This window comes from Hyaena hyaena, unplaced genomic scaffold, assembly GCF_003009895.1.
Source record: "Hyaena hyaena isolate Hyena2069 unplaced genomic scaffold, ASM300989v1 scaffold_242, whole genome shotgun sequence".
Lineage (NCBI taxonomy): Eukaryota > Metazoa > Chordata > Mammalia > Carnivora > Hyaenidae > Hyaena > Hyaena hyaena.
Window position 1 is genome coordinate 1,053,357 of NW_024080869.1, and position 15,873 is coordinate 1,069,229.

The 15,873-nt window shown below is 39.2% G+C and overlaps 1 protein-coding gene across 3 annotated transcripts in view; it reads right to left on the bottom strand.

The window, feature by feature from the left end:
• Nucleotides 1-15,459, bottom strand: part of COL21A1 (collagen type XXI alpha 1 chain) — a 175,727-nt gene extending 160,268 nt beyond the window's left edge. For all 3 annotated transcript variants that reach the window (XM_039244317.1, XM_039244318.1, XM_039244316.1), the window contains exon 1: nt 15,318-15,459. The gene's annotated coding sequence lies outside the window, so the exon portion shown is untranslated. The remainder of the gene's footprint in view (nt 1-15,317) is intronic.
• Nucleotides 15,460-15,873: the final 414 nt, after the last annotated feature.

Consider the following 15,873-nt stretch of genomic DNA (forward strand, 5'->3'; position numbering starts at 1 on the left):
GATTATCTGTCAACTAGGTGGAAAGAAACTAGTACAGATATTCTTAAATGGTGGATAGTTTGGAGAAAATATACAATTGGGCACTGGAATGTGTTTTTAATAAAACAATGCCTGGCATTCTAGAAATTGGCAATAATGTACTTCAAACTGAGTAAATAATGAAACTATCCGGGGCGCCTGGGTGGCTTAGTCGGTTAAGCGTCCGGCTTTCGCTTGGGTCATGATCTCGTGGTTCGTGGGTTCGAGCCCCGCGTCGGGCTCTCTGCTGACTGCCAGCTCAGAGCCTGGAGCCTGTTTCAGTGTCTGTGACTCCCTCTCTCTCTGGCCCTCCCCTGCTCACACTGTCTCTCTCTCTCTCTCCTAGAAATAAATAAAACATTAAAAATTTAAAAAAAAAAAAATAATGAAACTATCCTAGAAAAAAAACCCAAGAGGACTAGAAAACAGTCTAGTTTGTAAATATTTTGGTTCATACCTTGGAAATAAGAACAATATGCTTTGTTTAAAACAGTATTTTTAAATCCCTGCTATATAACACTAGTATGGAAAAGAGAATGAATTATAGGAGGTGACACTGTCATTAAATATTTATATAAATTCTCATGGGGCGCTTGGGTGGCTTAGTCAGTTAAGCGTCCGACTTTCGCTTAGGTCATGATCTCGCGGTTCGTGGGTTCGAGCCCCGCATCGGGCTCTCTGCTGACTGCCAGCTCAGAGCCTGGAGCCTGTTTCAGTGTCTGTGACTCCCTCTCTCTCTGGCCCTCCCCTGCTCACACTGTCTCTCTCTCTCTCTCCTAGAAATAAATAAAACATTAAAAAAAAAATCTTGCAGAAAGGGGCCCTACAAGGGATTACAATACACAAACTCAAGTTAATATTATTATTATAATATTTCCCCCTACAATGTAAGATACTCACTCATGAGATGGAAAACTCTCATAACTCATTGCTCACTCCAAAGTTGGTTGGTTACATTCTCTTACAGAGATTTTTAAATTCAATGGTCTAAAGCAGAAACAGCTGCACTGGACTTCGTTCATGCTGGAAAACTGACATTTCTGTAGCAAGTGCCAAAATGCAGTCTCAGAATTACAATATGTCAGACTTTATCCAAAAGGAGATGCTCTTATTTTCCTACATCATCCAAATGTTGTTCAGAAGAAATTGCAAACAAGATCCCTAAAGCCATATTAACCAGCGTCCCAAAGGAACAATTATGGCTGTCCACATATTGCTTGGTCCAAAATATTCATTTCATAGCAGAAGTAATAAAGCAGGTACTAAAATGACTTCTTCTCCTTTCAACAATTACAGGTGCTTTAGAATTTTGTCAGATTAACACTGAATATGATGCCTTCACAACTCCATGTCCTATATTGCTGGGAAGGTCAGAGGAAATATATTACTCAGAGCTAAAAGAAAAAGTATTCTCAGAGCAGGAGGAGGAAAAGTTCCCAGAAAGAGGTAGAATAGGAAGTGGTTTGAATGAATGAGGAAGAACAAATGGCCTGTTGGACATTATGCAACTCTTTTCTATTTGTATCTACAGGAAGCCATGAGTATGAGCACCTAGATTGGATTGGCAAAGCATATTCAGGTAAGTTCCCCACTAACAAAACATGAGAGAAACAGGAAAAAGCTATGTCCAGAAGACAAGATATTAGTACAATGCCCAACTCCACAATCATGGGAAACCGGGAAAAAATCCATATAGCAGTAAACACCAAACTGCAAACATAAAGATGTGAAAAAATATTCAATAAAAACTATCATCATAGAAGAAGACACAAAAATAGCAAATATAGTAACTAACACCCATAGAAATAGAGTTAATACAGTAAAATGACAACTGGCTTAAATATACTTATTATATTCAAAGGTGTATGTGAGAATGTTTGACTATGGATATTAATATATTGAGAGATACCTGAGAATAACTGGAAAGGAAAGTAGTGAGATGGAAAATCAAATGAAAGAATTCTACCAGGTTACAATGCAAAAGGACACCAATTTTATAAAATATTAAAAAAAAAGAATTTTCAGAAGGAAAAGAATTAAAATAAATATGAAGAAATAATGGAAGAAAAGCTCTCAGAGCTAAATAAAGATCTTAATCTTCACACTGAAAGTGTGTCACAAGTTACAAACTGCTTGAATGTGGGGGGAGAAAAGATCTCTTTTAAACACATATTGGTGAAATATCATATTTCAAAGGATAAAGCAAAAAATTATAAATGTTTCTATGGAGTAGGGGAGAGAGGAAATAGGATACTTATTTCTTTTCTCCAAAAAATTACTAGAAGATAAACAAAACTAAGAGCTAGTTGTAAATATAATTTTCAATTAACAGAATTTGCCACCTACCCCTAACATTCCTCCAAAATAAACTTCTGTCTAAAATTGTTACTGGAAAAAAGTTAATAATGTGCTACAAATAAATCCAAGCTCTCAAACTGGTAGCTGGTGGGAAATGGAGATGGAGGGTGGTTAAGATGACAGAAATCATGTAAATGGGATACATTATCTGAGGGAGAGAAAAGATACCAACTAGCTATTAGTAGGAAAATGTGTTTTAATCTATACGTAGGAATATAATTACTTTTATTATGTAAACAGGAATATAATTTCCAGAGATAACTGGTAGGTGAAGAAAAGGAAACAAATTTAATTCCAAAGACAGAAAAAATAACAGTAATAATTATAATAAAGAACAAGAAATCATGATAAAAACCAAACAAAGTAAAATTCAAAGAAAGAGTCCAAACATTTTAGCAACCATAAAAACTTTAATGGGTTAAACTTGGCATTTAGAGTTTAAGAATTTCAAATTGTAGATTTTTTTAAGTCCAGCCTTATGCAGCTTACAAGAAACCCAGCCACAACACTTGTTAAGCACCAAGAATGCATCATACCAAACTCACCTATACTTCTTTGATGGGAGTACTAAGGTGACATCAGAAGAATACTGTGCTCAGGAGATTTCAAAACTGAAAACAGATTAAACGTAAGCTTAATTATAAAACTAAATGGCTCCCCAGTGGAGAGTAACACCTGATGACAACATGGTAGAAGGATTCTAGTGATGGTTTTTAGAATTCTGTCACTTCCAGTTAAATCGTTACTGTAATTTGGGTGAGAGCATTGATGATCTGCAAATGATAATTCCAAACAAAGTAAAGCTAAGAAAGATCTCTGACTGAATGAATAAAAGACTTTGGATTTTTAAAGATCTCACCTGAATAAATAATGGGCCAACTGCCACAAGGCACAATTCAAAAGAAACACACGAAAAGGCCTGGGATCCAAAATCTGGACTGTAGAATGGTCTGAAGGAATCCTTAGTTTCACAGCAGGAGGTCTGAATAGACTAAAAGGGCTTAGCTAATGGTAAACTGAAGTCATTACTGAAAACTGGCTGCCAACAGTTAGTTTGCAGGGGCTACACCCTTTCTATTCAGCAACCAATGGTCAGATAGAATCAAGCTTCAAATGTGTCTAGAGAAGGCTGACCAGACTACAGACATAACTGCAAACAACCGCAAAAAAAGAAACAGTATCAGAAATATGCTGTTCCACCTTGTTAAAAATAAGGCCATCAACCCAATTAAAGGAAGAATGCAGAGACTTGAAGCATAGTGAAGCCGAGGCTTTAATCAACATTGTCGCAAGAGTGGATGTCTGAAGAACAGGACAGGCACGCTCCGGGGCAGTTACAGCAGACAACTTATCTCTGAGAGTGCAAGTCTCTCCCCGATTCCTCATTGGCTGAATGCTACAGAGGTTACAGCCTCACCCAGACATGGCCTATGCCCAGGTCAGGCCAAAAGTAGTCTGACTGGAACAAGTGTACATTCCCTGAGGTGACACAGAGACTTCAGTTCTTTGGCACATGCTCATTGCAAAGCCCGTGAAAATAAGCCGGCAAAAAGGAGAGGGGAAGAAGAACCAGGAAGGGAAGGGAAGTACCCAGGGGCTTGGGACTCCACGGGAGGTGGGGGGTAGGGAGAGGGCAGTCCATACAGATTTCCAACAGGTTGTAAACCGTTAACTAGACAGCACAGCTTTTATTTGTTTTCTGAAAATGAATCATCTCCCTTATGTCTCACAACTTGTCTTCAAATACTGGCAAGACTGCCACGTGGAAAAGAAACTAAGATTCTCCCTGTCACTCCTAGAGCACGGAATTAGGACCAGTGCCTGGAAACTCCAAGAAGGAAGTTTTCAGTTTAGTTTAACTTTTAAAAGTTTTTAATAAATGGAGATACCCCTCAAACTGAAAATTTACCATCACTAGATAATGTCTGGAATTGGACAGTATGCTCAATAAGTATGCTACAGAGATAAGCATTATTGGTATCAACAATAATTATGCTGTAAACAATTATTTTTAAGATAATTTCCAACCCTATGATATATGTTGACTGGAGTCTGTGTCTAAATAGAATCATTAACCAAACTGCACATGCTTCAAGAAGCAGGTTCTAGCCCCACCTCTTAGAGGCAGCACATCATGCCAAAAACAGACAACACCTACCACACTGCCTACCACCAGTATTAGAGTTCCATTACGGTTTTATTTTACCTCCTAAAAAGTATACTGGAAATAGTCCATGTCCAAATGGTATCATAAGCAAACCTGGGGTCGTGATCAACCTCAACCTATTAGGTGCCCTGGTAGCCACTGAAATTAAACTTGCTGACTCATCACTTCTCTTGTTTCGGGTTGTTGGGTTGTTTGTTTTTTTCTCCTCTTCATATAGCACATAGTCAATGTTTTTATAATCAGCAACATGTCCATGTTGTGAAAATAATGAAATACATAGTAATGGTTTCCTTGGGAGTTTCTGTATCTCCCTTCCCCCTTGATATAACAAAATTCCTGCATTTGTCCATGTAAAACTTCCCAACTCCCTAGTGAGAATCATTATTACAGAAACTGAAGCCCATTCCTGTGGATTTTGCAGGTAATAAAATATGCCTTGTTCCTTTCCCCTTTTACCTTAGAACACACCGATAGATGGCTCTGAGGAAACAGAAAGCCCAGATTTTTAAGGAAAAAAAATCAAAACATGTAATCCGTTAGAGTCTAGAGTAATAAAGATCAGCAAAGTCTTGCACTCAAGAGAAGCAAGGCTACAATGTCCTCTTCATTGAAGTTTGGAAACAGTACATCTCTGTATAAGTGGATTCCTTAGGGCATGGCTTGGGCAAAACAGTCCAGCCTTTCTAAGAACTGGAAATACAAAAACAATGAAAGAAAGTAACAGTGAAAACTTTCTTCTGCAGCTCACCTGATGATAAATGCTCACCTATGAAGATAAACTAGAAGAGGGGATCAAGTAGCGAGTGTACCCACATTTATTTTTAATTCTAAGTCATTAGTATTTAAATAAAGTTTGAAAATGTAAAATTATCTTTGCTTCTCTAGTCTTACTTATGCTGCTTTAGGCTCAAAGTTCAGAAACATGACAGGTTACTAGAAAGGAAATTTCAGATTCAGCTTGGCAGCCATATCCAAAATGATGTAGAAACATTTAAAATGCACAAACTCATTGCATTACTCAAACTTAGCATTTAATAATGTAGTCTGGCCAAAAATTGTCCAATATGAAATTACACTACCCAGCTAAAAATTAAATATTTAGAATTAAATATCTGTGTTAAGGAAGCACAGGTGCACAAAATGGCTCTAACCATCCTATATCAGTAACTAGCCATTTATTTAATTGATTTAAAATGAATTAAAGATAAAAAATATTGACATTTTTCCCAGAGTTCTGACATGTGTAGCCTAAACATAATTGATTCTGATCTCCAAGTGCCTCCATAATTTCCCTCTGTCAGGCCTCAGTCAACTGAATTCAATTAATCATATTTTTTTGTTTGGGAGGCTTTTTTTTTGGGGGGGGGGGCTATTTAATAGACTATTTACTAAGTCCAAATAATTTGTAGAAGCTTATGTATATTATATATGTGGAACTCACCACAGTTCTGAGAACATAGATCCTACTACGGATGCTACTAATAAATATGCAGACTACTGGGTGTGGGGGCAACTAATACATGAGTGCAAACACAGAAGCCTCCTTAAAAGGACCCTACTGTAAGCAGCAATAACATAGGGTGAGGAGCTTTGTGATGTGATGGGGAAATTTGCTAAGAGATTATGAGTCTTTGAAGAGAAGAATCCTGTCTTATTTACCACCAAGATCTAGTTTAAACTATAGAAGGAACTAAAAAATATATTTGCTGAGTGGATGGATTAATGCATATCCTATACAAATGCACCGAAATCCAGATTGCAGCAGTACAAAGGCACCTGGCTGACAAAGCAAATGGATACTCCAACCCAGGGCTATGCCTGCCCGTTGAAATGGCTATCTCCTAATTTTCGCAAAGATAATGCGCCTCATCTTGGCAATTGCTAAATCCAGGAGCTCATCACAAACCACCTTTAGCTGCAAACAAGACTTGAGGATACCCTCAATCCCATGAAACCATCACAGTGACCTTCCGGGACTCTACCACCTGGCAAAGGACAGTCTTACAGACTCCAGATCAACACTCACAGTCACAAGGTGTTGCTCTCAAAGGCCTCTGTTACTGCTGCTAGTGCACTGCCAGCTTCAGGAGGCTCCATTTCCTGCATCCACACTTTCCTCTCTTCAGCCCAACATGGACAATGGCCAAAATCTGGATGTGCCTCTTCATGACCCAGGCTGTACAGAGGATATTCTCATCGAAAGTAGTAACACGTTTCCCAAAAGATAGAGATCTAAGTCACAAGTGTGATAAAGCTTACCACCAGGGAGAATATTATACCCATGATAAAAAAAATTTGAGCTAACTTGAGCACTTTTATCTGCCAGGCACTATAGTGAGGTGTTTACTTGAATTATTCCATTTAACCTTCATGACCACACTAGGAAGTAGGTCCTATGCCACTCACTTGACAGACGGGCCAATTAAGCTTTACAAAGTTAAATACCAAGTACAAGGTCACATAGGTGCTAGGTGTCAGGGACACGACTATACAACACCCAAGGTCTTAGCTATTATCTTATATGCCCTCAATGCCTTCCAGTACAGAATATTCTTTTGGCCTTCACAAAGTGTAATAAACTGATTTTTCTGCTTTTAAAAAATATTTTGTCATTTTAGCCATATTTTACTATCTGTAATTAGTGTGTCCTATAATTAAAAGATGATGTAGCACAATATGTACTTGATGAATTACAAGAACATAAATTAACCACACTGTAATATCATTATCTCTCATTTGTATGGGAATTCAAAATTTCAATTTCAAGCATTTCCATCTACAAAGCATTAGTTAGGCATTCATTTTTGCATTATAAAAGTAATACATGTATATTAGAAAATAGACAAAACACGGAAAAGCAGAAAGAAAATATCTGTCATTCTACCAACAAAACACAACTGTTAACGTTTTGAGAAACATGCAATTCAGAGCTCAAAAATATAATTTCATTACTCACATAAACCTGATTACCCCCAGAAAACCCATAATTCAGAATTAGAAAACAAATGTTTTCAAGTGTTGAAATGTCCAATTTTTTAAATATAATTTCCACATGGAGGCCAAAGAAAATTTTGTTTAGCCATTTATGAAAAGGCATTTACATTTTTCTTGAAATAAAAAGATTCTGTTTATTCTATTATTTCATTATTCCTCATTCACTGCTGTCCATCTTCAGTGAACCTTCAAAAAGCATGTTCAAAGGAATTTTAAAATGCATTCTACACTTCTCAGTAGACTAATTTCCTGAAGAATTCTATCCCACATTGACTTAAGCTCTACATACAGATGTTCTATACTGCAATTCTTTACATGTCCCATGATGCCCTCAAAAGGCACTTTGGTATGTAAAAGCATACAAAAAGAAAAATAAAAGACTTTACAATCATACCTGCCCAGCTGTCACTTACTGTAGGGTTTTCCAAGCTACTAGATTTCAGGAAGCTGGTGCAGGCTAGATTGAGAATCCAGGTTTCCCATTTCCTAGTCTAGAGCCTTCTTGGGAATAATAAGAGTGTCTACTGATTTAGTATTTGACAGAGAAATATTATTATTACTACTACTTAAATGGCAGTATAGAAATGACACATAACTTAAGACAATAGGTACCTACTTGGTCACACTACATACTACTCACCTGCTTGCTGCCATTAAATACATACAGACTTTGAATTAGTTCCCTGGTACCTCCACTTCCCTGGAAGAATATGAACCCCAACTTCTCTTTTCACCCCTGCTTCCTCCTCCTTCCAAAGAAACCCAAGTAGGAACTCTGCCTATATCATTCTAGTGAAGACAGGGACGTGTCATCCCTGCTCCCCCCAGTTTTTATTTTACTCTTTCTCATTTCAAACCTCAGTCCAGAGGTGCTAGCTTACAAGTGATTTGAACAGCAGGACAACGGTCAAAGGAGCTATAAAATGGTGAAAAGGCAGACTGCCCAAAGCAAAGGGAAGTTTCTCCAGAAAGTGGTAGAATTGCATACATTCTCAGGACCTTAGGTGTTTACCTTCTCCACAATGCTTGTCTCCTGGATTAACTCTCCCTTCTTTCCAAGATACCCTTCAAGTCATATTCAATCCTTTCTAAAGACTGATAAATGGTAGCAATGTCAAGTGTTAGTCAAAAATGGTTGGAGAAGAAACTAAGAGGCACAACAGGCTCTGACTCTTCCAAATTTAAACCAGAGCTATTTTTTTTTCCTTTGGGTAGTATGGACATTTTATTTTTATTTATTTATTTTTTTTTACAAATAGTTTATTGTCAAATTAGTTTCCACATAACACCCAGTGCTCATCCCCACAAGTGACCTCCTCCATGCCCATCCCACCTCCACCCCACATCCATCAGTCCTCAGTTTTTGTCAGCATTCAAGAGTCTCGCATGGTTTGCCTCTCTCCCTTTCCCCCACCATTTCCCCCCTTCTTCTCCCCCATGGTCCTCCATTAAGTCCCTCCTAATCCTCCTATACGTGCAAACATACGGTATTTGTCCTTCTCTGCCTGACTTATTTCGCTCAGCATAACACCCTCAAGGTCCATCCATGTTGCTACACGTGGCCAGATTTCATTGTTTCTCATTGCCATGTAGTATTCCATGGTATAGATAAACCACATCTTGATCCATTCGTCCGTTGATGGACACTTAGGCAAATCAGAGCTATTTTTGAGGACTGATGGGTATGGGGGGAAGAAAAGGGGGGAGATGGGCATGGAGGAGGGCACTTGTGGGGATGAGCACTGGGTGTTATATGGAAACCCACTTGGCAATAAACTATTTATAAATAAAATAAAATAAAATCAATCAGAGCTATTTTTGTATTATGCATTTTTTTCATTTAAAGAAATTTTACAGAATGTTATTTTTACATAATTGAAGGGAATTTTCCACTAAAAAAAGGAAAACTACCAATTGATTACTTATAGACTTACTAAACTGAACTTAGCAACTTCTAAGAATCCCTCTAGGCTAGCCAAGCACATGGTGGGCACTTGATCATTATTTGATGACTCACTGCACACTTACAAAGAATGTTCCTGTCTTAATAGTCTATCTAATTCTGGATACTACTAGTAAACACAGGCCTAGACATACCCCCACCAAGTAGAATCAAATTCTCTCCCCCTAATAAAGTAGCAAAATACATATATAACAGGATTTAGAAGTTTTGAAAATATTTCAAAAGTTGTTTCAATCATTGAATCATCTTTGGATTTGAAAGTTATAATAAAAATATGACACCTATATTCTGGTGTTTGTATTTGCCCCTATAGTATAATAAAACATTTAAAAACTAAACTTCCAAAGAATAATTTTAGAAGAACAACTTCCTAAAAGCTCAAACTTCACTAGAACTTCTTTTAATTTGCATTTTTTTAAAAAAAAATGTTGGGCCTTTATCTTTTCTTCTTGCCACCAATAACCATAAGAACAAACAGTTAACAAATAGCATAACTTTGCAATCATGGTTGAATTGACCTAGATCAAAACAACACAAATCAAAACAAAAACTAAACACTGAATCAAACACAAGCAACTGGCAGGATTCCCAGAAGGTCACTAAACTTGGACTTGAGAAAATTGTCAACGTTTCCTGAAAGTTTCAAAGATATCTCTGAGTTTTTTTGTAAAAACAAAATGCCAAAGAAACAACAAAGACAAAAAGCTATACTGAATCATTAGGAAAGACAAACCTAGTAGGAAAAAAAAATCCTTTTCATAATTGACAGCTATCAATGTATTATCCTGGCATTGTGGACATATTGTTTTCAGTGGTTTTCATTAAGAAAATCTTTTGAATAAATAACTCTGAAAGCAAACTGGTTAAGTGGGATGCGTAGATCTGTAGCATTCCAAAAGCATTCTCTATCTTGGATTACGTGCCTTTGTCACACTATCTGATTTTTCAGAAGGCAAAGTAGTTGAATGAAAAATGTACTGAGTAGAACACAGGAAATCTGATTTGTTATCCGGTGCCATAACTAATTATACATGAGCCTTTCGCCAAGAATGATGCCTCCAAGCCTCTGTTTTTTCATTTATATTTCAAAAATTATAATATCCCTGAGCATTCTAAAAATTCTATGAGTAACCTGGGAATCCCATAGATATTAATGTGTGATGCTACAGAACACGCTAAGAATATGATTACTCCTTTTCACAATATATTAACCAAACTGATTATTTTTTTTAATCAGCTTGGGCATCGACATTCTAAAAAACTGTCCTCAGGTGATACCAATGTACAGTCAAGTTTGGGAACCAGTGGGTTAAAGCAGGGATTCTCAAAGTGTGGTCTTTGGCCAGCAGCAAAAGCATCTGGGAAGATTTAGAAATGGTATTCAAAATGTTGTATTATTTTCTGAGAAACTTGAAGTACTTCACTTATTATGAAACAAACTCTCCCACTATCTAACACAGAAAAGCCGTCAAATGAATATAACCTATACTACTACTTTTTTCTTCGGATCCAATTTTCAGAGGTAAAAACAGAAAATAGCGATTCCACTTAAACCATTCATTAATGCCAAGATAAAATAACAGTAAATTCTCATTAAGCATTTACTATGAGTCAGATACTATTTTAAAAACCTGATATATGCTAGCTCATTTACCCTCAACCCTACTGAGGTAGATACTGTTTCCCAAATTTTACTAATGAGGAAACAGAACCCAGAACCAAAAGAAAAAAAAGTATATAACTTATCCAAGTTCAAACAACTAGTAAGTGGAAGAGTCAGGATACAACTACTAAGCGGCCAGGCAGTCTGGCAGAAGAGTGTCCTCAACCATAAGATGGAGAAGAACGTTGGGGAACTTGGTGTTGATGGCTGATTCTCTTTGAGTGAGACTGAACTACGTGCCAGAAATAAACATGTCTACTTTGTTTCTCACAAGAATGATCATGAATCTAGCTAAAGAATTTCTACTGCAGGCTAAGAAATATAATCCAAAGATAATAAATACAAAATAAAACATGTATCCATTCCAGTGATGTGTTTTACTCCCAAGATGTTCAAGATTGGCCTTAATAGTAAAACCAACCACCCTGGAACAAAATGGGCCTTAAAAACAAACTAAATGAATGCCAGGTAACTCTCATCAAAACCTTTCTCTTACTGAGCCAGGTTGTGTAAGTCAAACGCAATTAAGCTAGCCTCTCAAAAACTATCTCTGCTCCAGTCCTTATGCCTAAAAGTAGAGAATCATAAAATCACAGTGGGGCATTGCAGCATTGATCATTCCTAATTGGCCACAAGCACTGCTGCCACATCCTGTCACTGCAAATTGCGATATCACAGGCTCTCTTAGTTCTTCAGATAAATTATCCAGAACACACAATTTGATTACTGGAAGTTTAAATTTTCTTCCACATGCCCTTCGTTTTCCCCATTGAAAGATCCACTTCTGATCTCTCCTTTCCTCCCCTACAACTACTTCCCATCTCACAGTGAGGTAAACACAACACACTACTTACATGAAATTGTAATGAAATTTACCAACATTAAATTCTAATTATATTCAATTTGATAACAATCCACTGTAATTTCAAAAGTATCCTAATAAAGACCTGATTTCTCAAATGAAGCAGTTACTGAGACGCTTATCTGCTGGAATCGGCATTACAATTTAGTCTTCCAGGAGAAACAAGATTAGGAACAGGCAGGTATTGTTAGACCTGAGAAAGGGAGGAGCGATAAAGCAGATGCTGGCCACGCCCCCTGAGCCACCCCAAGGGATCATCTACACCTTCGGAGTCACTCTCAGGGCTAAAAGAACAGGAGCCACAGAGCTGGCTCAAAGGCCACAAGAGGACGTCTAAGAGCTGAGCATGTGCACTAAAGGTGCAACTTGCCCATGAGTACCTTTAAGGCCACAAAGAAAGCTCATTAGACACAGTAATAGTAAAATCTCTTGCATTCAAAGATGCAAGATAAAGGCACTTTACGTTAAAAATCTAATATTCACTTTATCTTTGAAATCAAAGGATAATCGAGATTAATTTCAAAGTACAGAATAATATGGCATGCTTTTTGGAAATGATACCTTACTTTTTCATGAGAACTATTTGGTCCAGATCAGTTCCAATCAAATACCGTGCAAAGAATTGCTTTTTGTGTATGTGGTTTGAAGTATTTTGAAGTTACTGCAGTTCAGGAGGAAAAGGTTTCTTAAATTACCTCACCTCCCCTTTTTGCCAGTTCAGGCCTGTCCTGGCTATGTCCTCATTTTGCTTTCTGTGATATGGTCTTGAACAAACCTTGATGTAACTGGATAAGGTTTCGTTCTTTTCTCACCCACAAGAACTTAAACACCAGGGGCTTCCGGGTGGCTCAGTTGGTTGAGCGTCCAACTTCGGCTCAGGTCATGATCTCACCTTTAAGGAGTTTGTGCCCCACGTTGGGCTCTGTGCTGACAGCCTGGAACCTGCTTTGGATTCTGTCTTCCTTTCTCTCTGCCCCTCCCCCACTCACGCTCTGTCTCTATCAAAAAAATAAATAAACATTAAAAAAATATTTTTAACTTAAGAAACACCAGATGGTACTTCTCAACTGGTTCTCTTGGGTGCCACAGGATGCCGCTTTGAGACGCTCTCTTACCATTTGAATTTTGTTTTATAAGGAATGATACTGTGGAGGGCCAGAGTCTAAGACTATTTAAATGTGAATGTTAATAGATTATAAAATCCACCAGGTGTTTAAATCCTTCACCACAGATAATGAATAAAGACTAGTTGATTTGAAGCTAATCAAGTAAAAAAAATTCTAGAAAGTTCCATGAAAAACATGCAATAATATTCAAAGATAATTTGAAAATATTCCTATGTTCACATTCTAGTAAAAAGCAAATATTGTAAATTCTAAGGGTTAGTTAGGTTGGCACGTGAATGCAAAATCTAACTACGTTATCAACATATTTTTCATTTCAATGTATTTGGGGATTAGGTTTTTTTGTCCTTAGTTTGAGTGTGGTGTGTGTATTTCAAGCTAACAGACATTTACTATTTTAAACACTTTAGTAGAAGTATTATTTCATTTAACTTTGGCAACAATGTAAGAATTAAAAGTATCATTGTATTAACACAGTCCCCATTTTACAGATGAGGAAAGTGAGGCTCGGAGAAGTTATGCAACCCTCTCAGAGCATAGGGAAGCAGAAGAGCACATTTTGAACCTGAGACTTGAGCCTTAAAGGCTCCTGTTCCTAACCACTGCCTGTATTTCCCCCAGTTCTCTAAACAACAAGCTCAGTACCTGTGCCTTAACAAGCTTATATACCACAATCACAAACTGGCACAGCAAATACCAGCATGGAAAATAAACGTTCTCTGTACAGAAAGTCTTAACTACAGTTAGCACTGTGTTCACCACACCACACGTGCTGGGGCTGGAGTCACGCCTATTCTCGCTTTTTATCCAACCTCAGATTTTCTAAACCATTTAAGCCTATTTGCAAAGTCATTCTATTTCTGTACTAATGACTTAGAAACAGCTGGATTTTTTTTTAGCCAAAATTTTGAAATCTCAGATCTCTATTAAAAGGGGGGGGGGGGGGAAAGGAACCACTTCAAATAATCCAGAGACCTGCAATGCTGAATTCCCTTTCACTCTGGAGAATTGGCATAAATTCCTTAAACCTCCAACTCCTTTAAAAGAAAAAAAAAAAAGTCCTATAATGTACACTGATGACAGGGATGATCTGGAACCATGTCGTTGGGAGCCAAAGATTCATGTTATTACCACTAGAAGACTCCTATGTACATTTCTTCTTTGGCTTCATTTCAGCTCTAAAAAATACAATTTCTATTCTCCCCTCAAGTATGCAAATTCTACTATGTCAAACCTGCTCAAGCTGATGGCTAAGTTTCTACCCTTTATAGATGGATCCTCCAAAGAGCCCGGTAGGTATTTTTTTTTTCATATGGGTAAAACCCTACCAATGCATACCTCGGATTTTCTGAAAAATACGGTTTCCTCCTCCTTCTGTGCAGGGGAATCTGCAGGTATTTGCCCATTACCTTAACGGAGATCCACCCCAATAGTTCTCAAAAGTGAGCAAACATTAGCATCACCTGGAGGACTCATTAAAACACAGAAAGCTAGGCCCTACTCTGAAAGTTTCAGCCCCAAACCCTAGCGTGTTCCCTTCAAGTTCCCAGGTGATGCTCAGGTTGCTGGCCAGAGACTATACTTTGAGAACCACTGCTTTAACTCACTGGTTCGCAAACTATTCCACGTGGAAGTTACCTGAAAAGAGCTGGGGTGTTTTTTGTTTTTTTTTATGTGGATGCCCAAGCCTCACTCCTAGAGACTCTGATTTAATTGACACGGCGTCCTGCTCAAGCAACAAGTTTTTGAAGCTCCCCAGGCGCGCGTACAGCGCAGGAACCTTAAAGAGCTTCTGGGCAGCGTCCAGCGCGCTCACCCTCGCTCCCAGCGCGCCACGTGTGGACGCCATCCGCCCCCCCGCCCCTTCCAAGGGACGATGGGCATAGGTGGTACCTCACCGCACAGCATTCGTTCTCAGGATCAAACACCTCGAGGCAGAAATCAGCACCCAACGAACCTCCCGTGATTCATTAACACTCAGTAACTTTGCAAGAAAAACCCTGACATCCCAGTCTCCACCCTGGGTGCGGGATTTATCTGTCGGTTCACCAACGGCTTCAGCGCAAGGAGAAACTCCCCTCAGGACAACGTAAACGTCACACTGCTGCCCTCCCACCCCCCACCCGGGAGGGTCACCAGGTAGAAGGGAGCAGGCTGTGTCACCTTACCTGGCGCAGCGTCCAAGGTGGCGGGCGCAGCCAGCTGCGTGCTGCACCAAGGGTTCGGGGGAGTCCCAGGCAGTGACCAGCCCCAACCGGGGCAGAATCTGGGCTGAAGCGGGCTTGCTGCCCTCCGCCCCGAGCCCGTCTCCCCGCAGCCACCAGTGCGGAGCGGAGCGGCACTGAAGCCTGCTCTCAGCCCCCAGGAGGCGGAGCCCGCGAGATAAGGTTCGCGCTCCCCACCCGCCCCCTTTCCGGTGGGCAAGGCCAGAGGGTGGGTTTTGGATCGCGATCTGCAAGGGCGAACTGCTAGTGGAGAACCGTGGTGGAAACACGCTCAGTTCCAATCCTGCCCGGACCAGAAAGTGCACTACTGGAGGGGCGGACTGAGGGGCTACCCGGGAAGCGGGAAGGAGAAAGGCAACGCAGAGGGTGAGAGGGCACGCACCAAGGGGGCGAGGACCTGGGGAGCGTCGCCTGCGCAGATCAGAGGTGGTCTGCCACCCTTTGCCCTTGAGAACGGCCCCCAGGGGGCGCCAGCATTAGTCACCCTGCTCGGTCCAGC